General features: G+C 34.9%; 1 protein-coding gene across 2 annotated transcripts in view; it reads left to right on the forward strand.

Moving 5' to 3' along the window:
* LRRC36 (leucine rich repeat containing 36) overlaps window positions 1-15,871 on the forward strand; it is a 495,785-nt gene that overhangs the window by 128,267 nt on the left and 351,647 nt on the right. The gene's annotated exons all lie outside the window — the stretch shown is intronic.

A 15,871-nucleotide genomic window follows, 5' to 3' on the forward strand; every position in this document is an offset into this window, starting at 1 on the left:
TGCATGTTTGGGGTCTTTCCCTTCAATAAAACTATTCTCTCACACTGCCATATTGCTCTGCAGCCATGAGAAACATGCATATGGACAGGTATTTGCTTATCTGATGGAGTCATTTTTAGTTAAACCCACTCTGACTTACCCACTTAAGTGAGCTGGCACTCAAGAAAAGGTTTATAACTTACCTGCAGGTTGTGTGCCTGAGAGTTGGTTATATTACTTAAAAAGGTGCAGGAGCAAAGCCCCTTCATGTGAGAGTGAGTTGTTTTACTCCTACTTAAAAAATGTTCAAGTGGCATTTCATTTAGTTAGGTTCATCTTATAAAGTCTCTTTAAATAGTGTTTTGGCCAAAATGCTCATATCAAAATGCACAGCTTAGCAGCATCAGAGTGGAAGCAGAGTGCACACATGTTTATATGTATGAGAATAGGCAAAATGTGAATTACATTGAAGAGGGATACTTTTATCATTGGTTCCCACTGGCTCAAGGCACAGAGAGTTTGCAGTTAGTTATATTAAGTGTGGAGGTATAAAGGGTGAATCTCCAATACATGATGAGAGTTTCCCATCACAGGAAAAGAAATCCTTTCAGTCAACATTTTTGCTTTTATTATCATTTCATGAAAACAACCAAAAGAACAAGCTAAATATCTAAATTTACTCATTACTAAATTAAGCAATATTAAAACAAATTAGAAAGACAGAATTCTACAAAGTACTAAACAATATGAAAATATGCAACAAATGAAGCTTAAATATGTCTAAGTTACCTATCTACAATATATAAAGGATGCCTTTTCCTAAAAGATTCAATATTTAAATAATTAAAACAAAAAAGAAAAAAGATTTGCATGCAGCCTGCTTGTTTGGATATAAATAATACCATACAGTCATATAATTATATTTTACTAACAATATAAATATTTCAAGTCAGAACTTGCAATAATGTGATGTCAATTTTGACAACATAATAATAGTACTAAGCTCATTCTGAAATTGTGGAATATTTAGTGGTTATATTTAGAATTTCTGAAAAAGAGGGTTATTATTTTTTCTAATTTGTGGCTGTTCCTTATGGGCCACAGTAAGATAAACAAAACAAAACAAAAAAGAAATACTTGATTGTTTAATACATGTGGGAGTTAGAACATTTAATAAGACTAGATTCTTAGTTAATTTAAACTTTTTCAACAATAATGCTTGCTTGACTAGCTGAAATTAAAAGCAAAAAATAGTATTAAGCATCACAGTCATATAAGTATACTGCCAACCAGCCTTTGTCATTAAATTGTACTTCTAGCAGTAGATATTACCCTTTCAGTATATTTCCAAGTGTATGAGGAACAATGAATTCCCTATATATAAATTTGCAAGCAAATCCTTTCTACAAATAGATATGTAAAAAAATCAGCAAATAGGATCCAAACCACGGTAAACCCAGTCACAGTTAAGACAACCAACAAACAAAACAAGTAAAAGTGGACTGAAGAAATGCAAGCCGCAAAAATTATTGACCACAACGTTTTTGGGAGTTACCCTTCATCAGTGTGAAATGCAACATGTTAAAACAATCACTTTAAATAATATAATTGAAATCACATGACACAGCTTTCCATACCAATTAAAATATCCAAATTGACTAAGTTATCAAAATCGTCCAAACAAATGACCCTAAAATATAAGAACAAGTGTGAAAATCTTGGGTTGATATGATGTAGAAGGAATATAAAATACTAATAATTATAATTACAAGATATAATACATACAAAAAACATTGTCCTTATATTTTAGAGTCATTTGGTTGGATGCTTTTAATTACTTAGCCAGTTTGGATATGTTAATTAGTATTGAAAGCTGTGTCATGTGAATTCAATTATACTATTTAAAGTGATTGTTTTACCATATTGTATTTCACACTGATGAAGGGTAACTCCAAAAAGCTTTGTGTTCGATAAATTTTGCAACTTGTGTTTTCTCAGTCGGTTTTTATTTATTTTACAAATAGAGATGTCATAGTCTTTTAATAAGCCTAAAATTATTGTGATATCTTAGAAAAAAATGTATAATTAAGAGTCAGATAATTCCAGTGAAAATTTGGTATAACTGAGTTATATGATAAAAATATACAATTCAGATAGCATTGATTTGGATGTTACTTTATTCATTACTATATACTTTATATATTTCAGCAAAACTGGATAAACTTTTGTATGTCTATAATTATTATTAACATTTTGCATCTTTGAGTATATAAACTGACTAATACTTTGACAGGTAACCAAACAGAATGTAGCGCATATTTATGCAATATATTTTCTATTAATATACTGGTTCCCTTTAAACAGTTAAACCAATAAATCAAACTATGAAGTCTCATATTTCATGTTGTAGTTAAAACTACTGATATATCTGAAACCTTTCTTTCTGTGGGATCTAGCAAAAAATCTATGTCTGTTTACTACATATTTATGTATGTGACTTCAATATAACATTTATGTAATTTGAATGCAGAATTACAAACAATTATTTAACATCCATAGTTTCAGTTAAATATAGGATTTAGGGACTGATTGAAAATATTAGAAGTTTGTTGGTACATAAAGCTTTAAGTAGTCACTTCCTTTTTGCATAGTATGGTATATATGGCTTCCAGACACTGTTCTAAATTTGCTTATATTGATTTTTACTTACTGCAAATGACATATCAAATGCCTCTCTAACACAGATATGCTTCTACTATGAAACACTGACTTCCTGAAAGTCAATGCATCAAAAGAATGAAAGAAATGCCTGAAAACCAAGAAGATGAAAAACATTTTTTTCTCATTTTTTGTAAAGGAGCAACCCCTCCTGCATCCCCAGTATGAAGGCAAGCCCCCTACACTTCCTGAACTTATATATACCTATATACCAACTCCACAGTCACACCAACTCTAAGAAGGGAGAAATCTCCCTAAAAAGTGAATCATTGCTCATGCACAGTTAGAAATCACACCAGCGATTATTTGCTATAGAGAAAATAATTCAGCCTTATGCCATTTGTGGGGTTTTTTTTCTGTGAGCTACTGACTCTTAGGAATTTTTCCTTGAGATTGTGAGGGGGAGCTCACAGAGACAAATATCTCTAAATTAAAAATCTTGACGAGATGCATGTGTTTAGTGTTATGGTTAGGGATAGGAGTAGGAATATAACTAGTGTACAGTATAGGGTCAGTTATAAGGTAAGAGCTAGGGTTTTGTTTAGGGTTACAATTAGCACACATGAGGGCACAGTAGGGGGTGGACCCAAACTAAATGTCAGTGAAACTCTAAATAAATATTGTCAGTTTAAAGAATTAAAAGCTCTCTCAATGTCTAAGTTAATAACTGAAAAGCATAACTAATTAGTGCTTACCTAGTTAGTCAGCATTATAATAATAATAATAATAATAATAATAATAATAATTATTATTATTATTATTATTATTATTATTATTATTTTAACATTGTTTTATGGCTTGCCTTCCAGTTACTAATCTAGTTTAGTATTTATCAATTATAGTAGGCAATAATGCTTTTAGCCTATTGGACAAAGCTGACATAAAAAGTGTAGTATGTCTTTAATAGCAAAATTGGCCAATAAAGTAAACATAAAGCTGGATTTTTATCTTATTTTAATATTGAAATTGTTAATTTCTAAGACTATGGGATAACATAACATTTTGGGGAACTATTTTGTATATATCAACAGATTTCCCATCCATTCCTAGAGTACTACTTGCTCTCTCTTCATTAATTTGTTCATGTATTTCTAAATTATTTCTTTATTTTAAGAGTATTTGACATTTTTATTTGCTAATTTAGATAAATTCTTGAAAACAGGGAGTATACAGATCAAGTTTTCTTTACTAATATTATCATAACAAATTTTAAATGTTAGCAAAATATCCTCACTGCCAGTTCTGTTAACATAAAGGGGTAAAACTATGAATATGGTTCAAGTGACCTGAGTCAGTTAATGACTTGAAAATCTATTGGAATTTGAGTGGGGAGGATAGGCATGCCTATTCTTGGGGATAGGGGGTGGACAGGGACTACCCAATGCAACAGTGTCTTGGAAGATGGCAAAATTGCAGCATGCATTGTATGTGCACAGGACTACATAGTCACATCAAGGCATAGTGGGTCCTGCTATGATATGGAACACTTCTCCCTCAACCATAGGAAGACTTAAGACCTGTAATAATACATGTTCATTGCTGGTATTTCATTAAGGGCACAAATCATGGCTGAGGCTGTCTATATATTGGCCTACCATGGCAGCCCTCACACTCACTGGAGAATAGCCAGGACTGGAGGAGCAAAAGTGCTTGGCTATTAGGTGGGCCTTGTTAAATGGCTAGTGCAGCAGGAAAGCATTCATTGAAAAATATCTTCAAATTCTGCTAGTTTTCTATTGCTTTCTGAAATGTGAATACACTTTGATATGATCTGTCTAAAACTTTGGACCCAATTACTAATCTATATAGTATCTTGGGAGTTATGGAATATTATGATTTAATACTAATTGATTTTTTAAACTTTAAACAGGTCTAAAAACTAGTGTCTTCTCTTTGAATTTTTAACTTGGCAACATTTAAGTATACTTGTATTTATCAAAACTTTATCTCATTATTTCATTGTTATGGCACCAATAAGTAATTTTAGCATGTAGTCATGCTTTAGGAGAATCCCATAAAATATTACCATTTACCTCTTATTGTCATTTATTGATGGATAATTTTCAGTCACTTTCATCATACATGATGATTTACTATCTATTGGTAGTTGTTTAGCTTAAAACTAATAGTGTTATGGTCAAATAAGGGACAACAGACTACTTTAAAAGAATCTGTTTTGGAATACAGATGATTAGAATAATAAATTATATTGATGTGTATGTAAGTTCCAAATACTTAAGAATAGTCTGACCAAAATAAAAAATCATGCTCAATGTTTTATTCAATTATTTAAGCCCTTTAGATTCAACAAAATGATCCAATTTCTAAATGCTGTGACAACTGCTAAAAACCAGGACTATTTACATTAGCATCTCTGTTAAGTGTACAGAAAAATCCCCACAATAATAATACCTTTTAAGCTATGTAATAATATATCAAAATATATTTTAACAAATCGTACTCTTAATTCCTAGTCTCCAACATATTTATTAGCTAGTGTAATATGTCTGCTCCAATGCTCAATTTTTACTACTGCAAACACCTAGGTTTCACTATATAAGTAAATAATCTTTGTCATAATAATCTTATTTCTTGACAAAATAATACTCTCTCTTTTTGTTTAACTTAAAGGGAATGTATTAAATTGTATAATCCATGAATGTAAATTTCTGAATACCTTTTTTCCATCAGATATTTTTTTGGGAAAAATGCAATATCTCATATGCAGATTTTAAGACAGTTATTTATGACTGAAAAGTGCTGCAGTTTGAGACTTTAATCACCACTGTTCAGTGTCCTGTAAAATATTTTTGTTCACTTTGTCAACCTTCTGTATGTCCTGCACTCTTCTGCTAATGATTTCTGTTAACAATTTGCTGCAATTCAAATTTTTTGCAGTTTTAGCAGTTCTCAGCCTAGAGCTTTGTTTAAGCTGCTCACGATTTCCTGCCTCAAGTTTGCATGTGTTGAAGTCACGCACTTTGTTCATCTCCTCTATGCCAAAGAGAGGGGCTTGCCTTGACTTACCAAACCCTTTTGAAGCGTTTATACTGTGTGGATGGTTGACATTTACTATTGGGAGTAGAGATGGGCAAAAATTCCATCGAAAGGAAGCAATACAGATTCCAATGAAATGATAAAGTGAATGGACATGCGAAGCCTAAGAAAATGGTGACCAGAAATGTTTTTGTGTCCTGCGTTTCTGAAGGAACTTGGCAAACACTTATGTGAGGTGGAATGAACGACGCACGACAGAGCTATACCCACCAAGTGAAGCTTTTCATTCATTTTGGTTCACATTTATTCAAAATTGGGTCTGCCTGCTACTTGCAGCTTGGATTTTTTTTGTGGGTCAGCTGAACCTCGCAAGCGTACTTACCTAGGATCTAAGGGGCTCGCCGCTGAGTATTTTTTATAAATCAGAATTTATGTTTTTTTTTTATTCTGTGGTGTTTGAAAAATGGAGGTTGAGGATGCAGACTGTATGTCTAGGTGTGTTTTGTGCTTTCTGTTTGTTTCCACACTGTATCGCCGACAGGGCTGAACAATTTGTTATCTTGCTGAATAACTTAGCAGCTACAAAAACACACAATTATAATGCTATGGTTGTTACACAATTCAAAAACAACCAAGAACTGCAAAAACACTTTGAGCACCCCCTCCTTCATTAAAACAAAGTTTTACTGTCTCCCATGAAAACAATTCAGTAGTCCTGCCTTGCAGATGGCGAAATCCTGCTGTGACCTTATGATTGGTGCATACCTCTCAACATCTTAACACAAGAAAACTGGACAAAGCCAAAAACAACAGTGTGACAAAAGTCCAAAAAAATAGATTTTAAATATTGCTCTTATGAAGTTGAAAGGTTGCTACAGTAAAAGTTTTTGTGTTGCCATGAATTTTCTAAAGGATATGAAGTCTGAAACTCAAATGTCTTTTCATTCAGTTGACAAATACCTTGTTTAATTATTACTGCCCTTTACTGCTTGATGTTTTGTGTAAAGCATACCTTTGTTACCACAGCTAAACTCTCCTTTATAATGTAACATATTTTTATATATTGTAATGCCAAGACTTAATATTGTTCTTTGTACTGTACTGTTTGTGACTTATCTCTGCATATATTTGTAACTAAGATTTGGACTTAATTTAGGCCAAGACATAAACTCTGATGGACCTATTGTATGCTGTAATTGTCTTTGTATTTGCCATCTTTGCTTCCATATACACTCCTTCTCTCATAATGTTACACTATTCTCTAATACCCATACTCTGGCTACTTATGTAATCACCTTGTATGAAAACCAGATGTTTATTGATTATCAGTACCCAAATGGCCATACTATCACACATACTATCAGATGTAAAGCAGCCCACATTTAGCCATACTAATCAATATGGGTCCAACTGTAAGCCTTGCTCACTCTTTCAGCATGCAAACCCCAGGCATACAAGCTCTAGAGCCAAACAATATTACAAACTTTTAAACAAACTCCTGAAACTTATCACTAAGTATAGCCCTAGTCTTATACTTGGTAGTGACATTCATCCCAACCCTGGCCCATCCACCTCTGATATATATACCCCCTATATCTTCCACCTAAGCCACAAAACTACAATTACTAGACCTACCAACTCTCTCCTGGCCTGTCATCTCAATATTAGAAGCATCAATAACAAGGTACATGAACTGTATGCCCTCCTAGCTGTCCACTCCCCTGAGATTCCCTGTCTATCTGAAACCTGGTTAAAACCTACCACAACTGATAATGAAGTGTTACCACCTGGGTATACCATTCACAGGCTAGACCGTGCTTCCAGGAAGGGGGGGTGGGGTAGCTATACTCAATAAATCTGCATTGAATGTGACCATAGATGTTAATCAACCACCTCAAATTAATAACTCAGAAATCCTGGCCACTAAATTGCAAATTAACAAAAGTAAAAGTATCATCATTATCTGTATATATATTCCCCTGGGTAATAATATAGCCACACTTGAAGATACCCTACACTGGATTTCATGTCATTACCCACAAGAAAGCCTATTACTTGGTGACTTTAACATAGACTGGGCCATCTGTTTCTCAGAATCCCCTACCACTCACATCAACCTGTATGCATTTACTCAAATCATAACCATGCCAACCAGGCTAGGTAATCCTAAACATACAGAAAAAATACTACACTGGGTACTTGTAAATAGTAACCCCCAACTGTACACTGCTGGTACCCTCCCCGATGATCTGAGTGATCACCTTCTTACTTTCTTGGGAGGGTGGCCTAATGGTTAAGGTGTTTGCCTTACAAACACAAGGTGCAGGGTTTGAGTCTCACAAGGGATAATTGACTAGGCTTAAAATGGCTTGCAAGGGCAGTTAGCTTAGTAGTAATCTATGAACCTATGAACTTATATAGTTAAGCAAAAAGTCATTATTCCTCATCAATCCTTACTCAGGAATGTCAGAAACAAAGTGAACTTTGACCCTGTCAAATTCCAACAGGAACAATTCCTGTAACTGGTCTATGTTAAAACACCTCCCCTTCGAAGAGACAGTTGCACATTTTAACAATAGATTTCTTGTTATCCTTAACTTGCATGCACCTGCCCATTCTAAGTGAACAAAGGCAAAAACTGCCCCATGGCTGTCTAAAGAATCTAGACTAAAAATTTCCAGCAGAAACAAAATCTGGGCTTGATGGCACTCCACTAAAGACCCCTACAAGCATGTTAAATACAAGCAAGCTAGGAATGAGACTAAAAAATCCATTCTAAAAGACAAAAAACAATACTACTGTAATTTACAGCCAGCAAACCAGAACAATCCTCAGACATTCTGGGCAGGCCTGAATAATCTACTCCATCCTGGAAAAATGTCTACCCTATCCCCATCACTACCATTGATAAATCTCCTGAGGATGTCTCAGACAGTTTTAACCATTTCTTTACAGAGACAATCCAAGCCCTAGCTAGCCAACTACCTCCCAGCTCCCCTGGCCCTGATAGTACCACCTCAATAAACCTACTCTCTTTCAGCTTCCAACCAGTGTACACATCACTTATCCGTGCCTTGCTCAAAAAATTAAAACCCACCACAATCTCAGCTGATCAACTCCCTGCAGAGTACCTTCAAAAATCAGCTGATGCCATAGCATATCCAGTATCTATACTAATTAACTGCACTATAGCAGAGGCAAAAATTCCCATCATTTGGAAAGCATCCTATGTAATCCAACTACATAAAGGAGGGTCCTCCACTGAATTCTCCAATTACAGACCGATAGCTATACTTTCTCCACTAGCTAAGATTATGGAAAAAATGTATACACAAACAACTCATGCACCACTTAATTCAGAATCACCTCATGGCCCATACCCAACATGGTTTCCGTCCACACCACAGCACAACCACAGCCCAACCAGCATTCACCAATACCATTAATAGTAATCGTAACAATCATGAAATATCCTCAGCCCTCTTCTTGGATCTTTCAAAGGCATTTGACATGGTGTATCACCAACTTCTGATTCACACCCTGCGATCTTTCTGTCTAAATACCAGTGCCATTCAATGGTTTAAATCCTACCTCTGTGGGAGGCAGCAGGCTGTCCTTTGGCAGAACAAGCTCTCCAACCTATTACCTAACACCCTTGGAGTGCCACAAGGCTCCATATTAGGACCCCTACTGTTTTCCATCTTTATAAACAATCTATATACAGTCATCCCGAATGTCAGCTGTATCCAATATCCTGATGATTCCACCCTGATTTTCTCAGCCACATCTCCCTCAGAATTAAGGTCTGTTGCCCAATCCACCTTTAATACTATAGAAACCTGGCTCTCTGAATGTCGATTGTTGCTAAATCCCCAAAAAACTAAAATGCTGTTATTCTCTTCAAAACAAAGGTCCACACCATTTACCTTCACCATAAATGCAAAAGATGTCACAATAATCACCCTCGACTCCTCTACAAAACCTTTAGGACTAATAATTGATAATAACCTAAAATTTGACCTTCATGTAAACCAAACAATCAAAACCATCAATAAAAAGCTAGGGTCACTGTATAGAATAAAATCCTTCCTAACCCCTCCGGCTATGGTTGCCATAGCTCGCTTCCACCTGCTTTCAACACTTTTATATGCATTCCCCCCCCCTCTCTCTAATCTAAATAAAACTGTACTTAATAGACTCTCAATCTGTTACAACCACATTGCCAGGTTTGCCACTGGCCTACCTTTTAGAACACACCATTGCATCAACCTTAAACAGCTTGGGTGGCTAGAACTTCCCAGTCTAATCCAATATAACCTTTTGTTTATGGCTAATAAAATCCTCTATTATCCAGATAACACACCAGCTCTTAAAAATATGATCACCCCCCCCCCACAACAATCCAAGACTGCTCCGATCCTCTAACAGACTACAAATTAAGACAATTAAAATTAACAATGTAGCCAGTGACTCCCTCTTTGCAAACTCTGCAGGCAAAATATGGAATCTCCATCCAGCTACCATTACTTTGCTCTCCTCCCTATCCCAATTCAAAGCTAAACTCAAACAACATCTGGCACTAAACTGGTTTTGCCACTGTAACAAGCCTGGCTAACTCTTACCATGATTGTATATAATCTACTAATCAAATGACTGTTATCTTCTCCCCTGGCTGTTACCAGGGGTAACTCAAACTTGTGATATTGTCTATTTCATGTCTGCTTATGTCATTTGTAAATATCTCATCTGTAATATGTCTTCTTTGTTATTACTTATCTGTCTACCTTGGTAATATGCCTTCTTTGTTATTCTTATCCATCTACCTTGAAGCTTTTCTCCCCGGGGCCTCCACTGAAAATGGACATTAATCCAGTTGGACTACACCAGTCAACAAATGTAAAATAAAAATAAAATAAATAAATAAAAATAGTCCCCTTGTTGTATAACTACTATGTGTTCCATTAATGTTAAAAGATAAAATTGGTAATACTGTCATGAAGATTTCAAAATGAATATTTACATTTTTCTTGTAATACCCTGCAATAAACAGTTCAAACTACGTGAGATAACTGCTTAAATATACATCTATTGAAATAAGAAATGATATACATTAATAATTTGAGACACAGTATGAGAAAGCATACAACATTTAAACAACTTATCAAAATCAAACTCACTAAATCCATTATGGAAACCAAAAGATATAATCTCATTAAAGACCCAAAAGAAGCAACTCAACAACTCGCTAACATAACTTAAAAGTACTTACCTATCTGCAATATAAAATGTCTTATTCATGCTACTGAAGAAAATAAATAGGAGACTGGAAGAAATGTAAAAATCTACTAGAATTTGCCTTCCAAATATCATAGCTAATCTTTAGGTCTAAGTTAAAACATTTTATATATATATATATATATATATATATATATATATAATTCATTTTCCAGTGCTAAGATTGTGTATATGGTTTTCATTCATAATCACAACCTTTTTCATACTATACTTTCAATATGATATTATAATGCATTTTAATTATAAAACAAGGACATGTGAATATATATTATAGTTTGTGTCCGTATATATCTGTATTAAATGTCTATATTATGTTTTATTACAATGAGTTTTGTGTAATATAAATGTATGAAAATAAGTTTCTCCATTAATCACACTTGCCATATATTCTAACCATGAGATATGAATCAAAGAATGAAATTTACTTTATGTCCTTTGTCACAAGCAACTTCATAAAATAATTTTTACAATAAATAAACTATAAGAATTATTTCATTTGATGGTAAAATTGAAACTCTAAGCATCAGCTGCTAATACTGGGAAAGGGGTAAAATAATATGTATATGTACATTTCTTTCCATTCACAGTAAATACTACTTATAAGAATAATGATGCTAAATAAATACTACTATAAATACTAATACTAAATAAATACTACTTATAAGAATAATGATGCTAAATAAATACTACTACTATAAATACTAATACTAAATAAATACTACTTATAAGAATAATGATGCTAAATAAATACTACTATAAATACTAATACTAAATAAATACTACTTATAAGAATAATGATGCTCTTTGTATATAAGAAATCATTTAAAGTCGTTTGCATTATAACTTGAAAGAACTCACACTTTCTTTTTTTCCTGACAATATTACCTATTACCTAGGTTCTACCTCTTACCTAGGTTCTTCACTCTTACTGTCTTGTGCTTTTTTCTCCACTTTACTAATACTCATTATATGCTATAAAATCAGCTACATAACATCCATGTAAAGATCCAGTAGTGTCATAATAATTTTGTTGCTTACTAAATAGTGAGTATTTAACTGGTAAACATATAAACAGCTTTATAATCATAAGTATTTTACGTAAGAATATGAATGCATAAGATAAGCCAGTTTAAAAATACATATACTGGCATGAATAATCTCATGTGCAGAAAATGTGCATTTTGTGAATTGTATCACAATCTGTCATGTTGTTTCAGTCATCATAATATCTAAAAATTTTAAATCAAGTTATTTTGTAAAATATTACTCATAAGTATAATTCTATAAATATGTTTATATCTATGAATTATTTAACAGGTTGCTAAAGCTTAAGTATAATTACTCAATTTCAGTTTGAAGTTTAGTAAATTAATTTGACTTACCAAGTCAAACTGTTAATATATAAGTGGTGTATTATATTATAATTTACCTGCAATGAGAAAATTACATTCCTTCACAGACTGTGTTATACTCAATGAAACCATACTTTAACTAACTGTAAACTGCTTCTTACTCATCTTTGGTAGAAAAATAGCAAATCTTTATATAAAGGTGCATTACTTCAAGTTCCCAGGTAGCATTTAATTCCATTGATTATTAAGTCCATTGTGACAAAGACAATTTCAATTTCACAGTAAAGGAACTTAAAGGAATAGATGCAGTAGAAACACACAGCCCAGAACTTTGTGTTGAACATCATTAAGTAGATGAAGTGACCTCTTAGTAGCAGATACATCCACTGTCCTTTCTCCATTAGAGAAAATAATCTAGCACAGTGATTATTCAAAAAGCTTTATTATTTAGGGTGCTTATATTTAATGGACCTTCACCTCAACTAATTTATTAGACTGCTTAACCTACAAAATTTAAAATAAGAACTAAGTAAAATGTTTATTAAATTTGTTGCAGTCAATGACATCAGTCTTTCCTTGATATCATTAATATATACACATTTAAGGCAAACAGTGTTACAATTTATAATTCATCTCCCCCTTTTACCACGTTACATAAATGAACAATTTCTATGCTTCTCTGTTAACCCACTTACCCAAAATACCAATTCATGATTCATTTCTATTTTACAGATAATAGCAGTTGAATTTATAATATCTGATATCTTTTTGACTAAAAGTGTGTCAGCACATTTTACAGAATAGTCATTTTCTGATACCTACTTAGGGACCTAATCCTTTCAAGTAGTGAACAAAAAGTAAAGAACTCACCTTGGATGAGACACCAATATATCAAAAGGTTTGTACACCCTGGCAAGTACACTGCACATATATCTACGAAAAAACTACAGCATTACCATGTCAAGCAGTCAGCATATTACTGAGATGTAAATTGAAACCAAAGCACCCAGTGGCATCCCATGTAGAAACGGGGTGAACATACATATTCCACACAAAAGGTATCACAACTGAAAACTCACCTGGATATGAATTGCTGTAAGGCAGCAATACTAGCCTCTAAGTCACTGTGCATTGAAATGTGCACTGAAATTCAAATAACCATGTATATGTAAAGCCAGCATAACTCTGTAAATGAAATGGGAAATAAGATCGTACACTAATTCCACTCAGGGATTGCTTTGCTGCTTTCAGAATAAGATTAAAACTGTAACTATCAAATCAACACATTCCAATATATCAAAATGCTCTTCATTTGCAAAAAAGAAAAAAAAATTCAAATTTACAAAAATACATTTACATAATTTCTAGCTTTCTTGAATATCTTACAGTAATCGCGGTGGTACAGTGGTAGCATGGTTACCTCACAGCAAAAGGTTCTCCTGTTTGATTCACAGCTGGAGTGCTTTCTGTGTGGAGTCTGCATGTCCTCCCCATGGTCGAGTGGCTTTCGAAAGACATGCGTGAATGGGCGTGCCTTCGCTGAAGGTTGGCCATTGGGCTGGCAACTTGGCACCATAAAAATCGACTGTTAATCATTAGCAGACCGGAGTTCTGCTGTGGCGACCCCTAACTGGGAAAAGCCGAAAAGACAAACAACAACTTGAATATCTTACAGCCATGAATTTTAAAAGTTAAAGAGAAATTTAAAAAAGGCATAACCATTGGTGGCCACACAGTCTGTGATACATTTATATGTAATTTTTCTTCAATTAGTATTGGCCAAGTAGAAAGTCACTATGTACTCTCCAGTCCAACTGGTGAATGTGGGCATTTTGAGGCAATGTTACAACTGCCTCATGTACACAGACAACCCTCTCCTCCTACCACCAAACACTAATATATGCGAGAGATGCAATTATACAGCCAAACTGGAGGCAAAGCTCTCTCAACCCAAGACTGGAAGTGACAGTCAAGAGGAGAAGGAAAATACTTGCAACACGCCACCAGTCTTACATAGACATACTAAACCAACACCCCAAAATAACACACATAAATACACAAAAACATACTCAGAGGCTCTAAATAAAAATCTGCAAAAGCAACAGAGACCTGCAAAGCAGACACCCAAGCAACCTCCACACCCCATCACAAACACATACTTCACATAATCAGTGTGCCACGCAATCACAGCCCTTAAGGCAAAATAAAAAATAACATACCCAACACACTAGTAATAGGTGACTCTATAGTCAGGCACACTGATGTCCCACTAACTAGGCTGGACAAGGAGAAGATTACAGTTAGGTGCCTGTCAGGTGCCAGGATCCGCCACATAGCACAAGCACTCAGGTCACTCCAGAACAAGTACAAATATGACTCTGTCATTGTCCGTGCTGGTGTGCATGACCTGAGATGTACCTCCCTGGACTACATGATAAGAGATATGGAAGAGCTCTCTGATCACATAGCCCAGGCTGGTATTACCCTGACCCTCAGTAGCATCCTGCCCTCACCAAGAATGATGCACAGTATAAAGAAAAAATGATCAATTTCAACAATTGGCTAAGTTTCTGGTGTCATTCAAAGGGGATCCAGTATCTGTCCACCTGGGATGACATGCTCAATAAGCCACATTGCTTCACAAGAGATGGCTTGCACGTGTCACCATTAGGCTTTTGAATACTGACCAAGGCTTTTGCCGCCCCCATAGTGCCTGTTTTAGGCAAGGCTCAAAAGACAAACCCACCACCATAAATAGCACAAGTAACCAAAAACTGAGGGTAATGCTACTCAACACCAGAAGTCTAAACCTCAAAATGCATGCATTCGAGGCACTCCTCAGTATGGAGAACATCAATATCTGTGCAGTAACAGAAACCTGGTTTAAGGCTCCAGAGAGCACCCCAGCACTACCAGGCTATAACTCATGTGCTACTTTTCAGCCACAGAACCCGGACCAAAACACAAAAGGTGGGAGTGTATCCATATTCATCAAGGATACCCACACCTCCAGGTTAGTGGTACAGCACAATGCATCAGAGATCATCCATGTGCAACTAACAATGGGCAAAACTGCAATTCAAATTGTAGCTTGCTACAGATCACCCACCATGACCCAGGACCCCCATTCCGCATTTCTGAAGACAATGGAAAATATGAAGGTCCTACCAAATGCCCTAATATTGGGTGATTTCAATTACCCAAATATTAACTGGGATAACTACTCAAGTATTAACTCCCTTGCCAAATGCTTCCTAGAATTTATAAACTCAAACACCCTGGATCAACTGGTCAACACCCCTACCAGAGGTGACAACATATTGGACCTGATCATCACCAACATGGGCGACCGGTGTTCTACATCTGAGGTCAAACCCTCGCTGGATAGATCAGACCATAAGCTAATCACTCTGGATATCCACATTCCGCCCCACCCCCAATCAAGGAAACCACCGTGAAAAACTTTTCAAAAGCAAACTTCACATCATTTAAGACTGGGGTGGAAAGGTTCACAGCCCCCATGCTAAAGG

The sequence above is a fragment of the Protopterus annectens genome, chromosome 8.part0 (assembly GCF_019279795.1).
Source record: "Protopterus annectens isolate FY-2018-M chromosome 8.part0, PAN1.0, whole genome shotgun sequence".
NCBI lineage: Eukaryota > Metazoa > Chordata > Ceratodontiformes > Protopteridae > Protopterus > Protopterus annectens.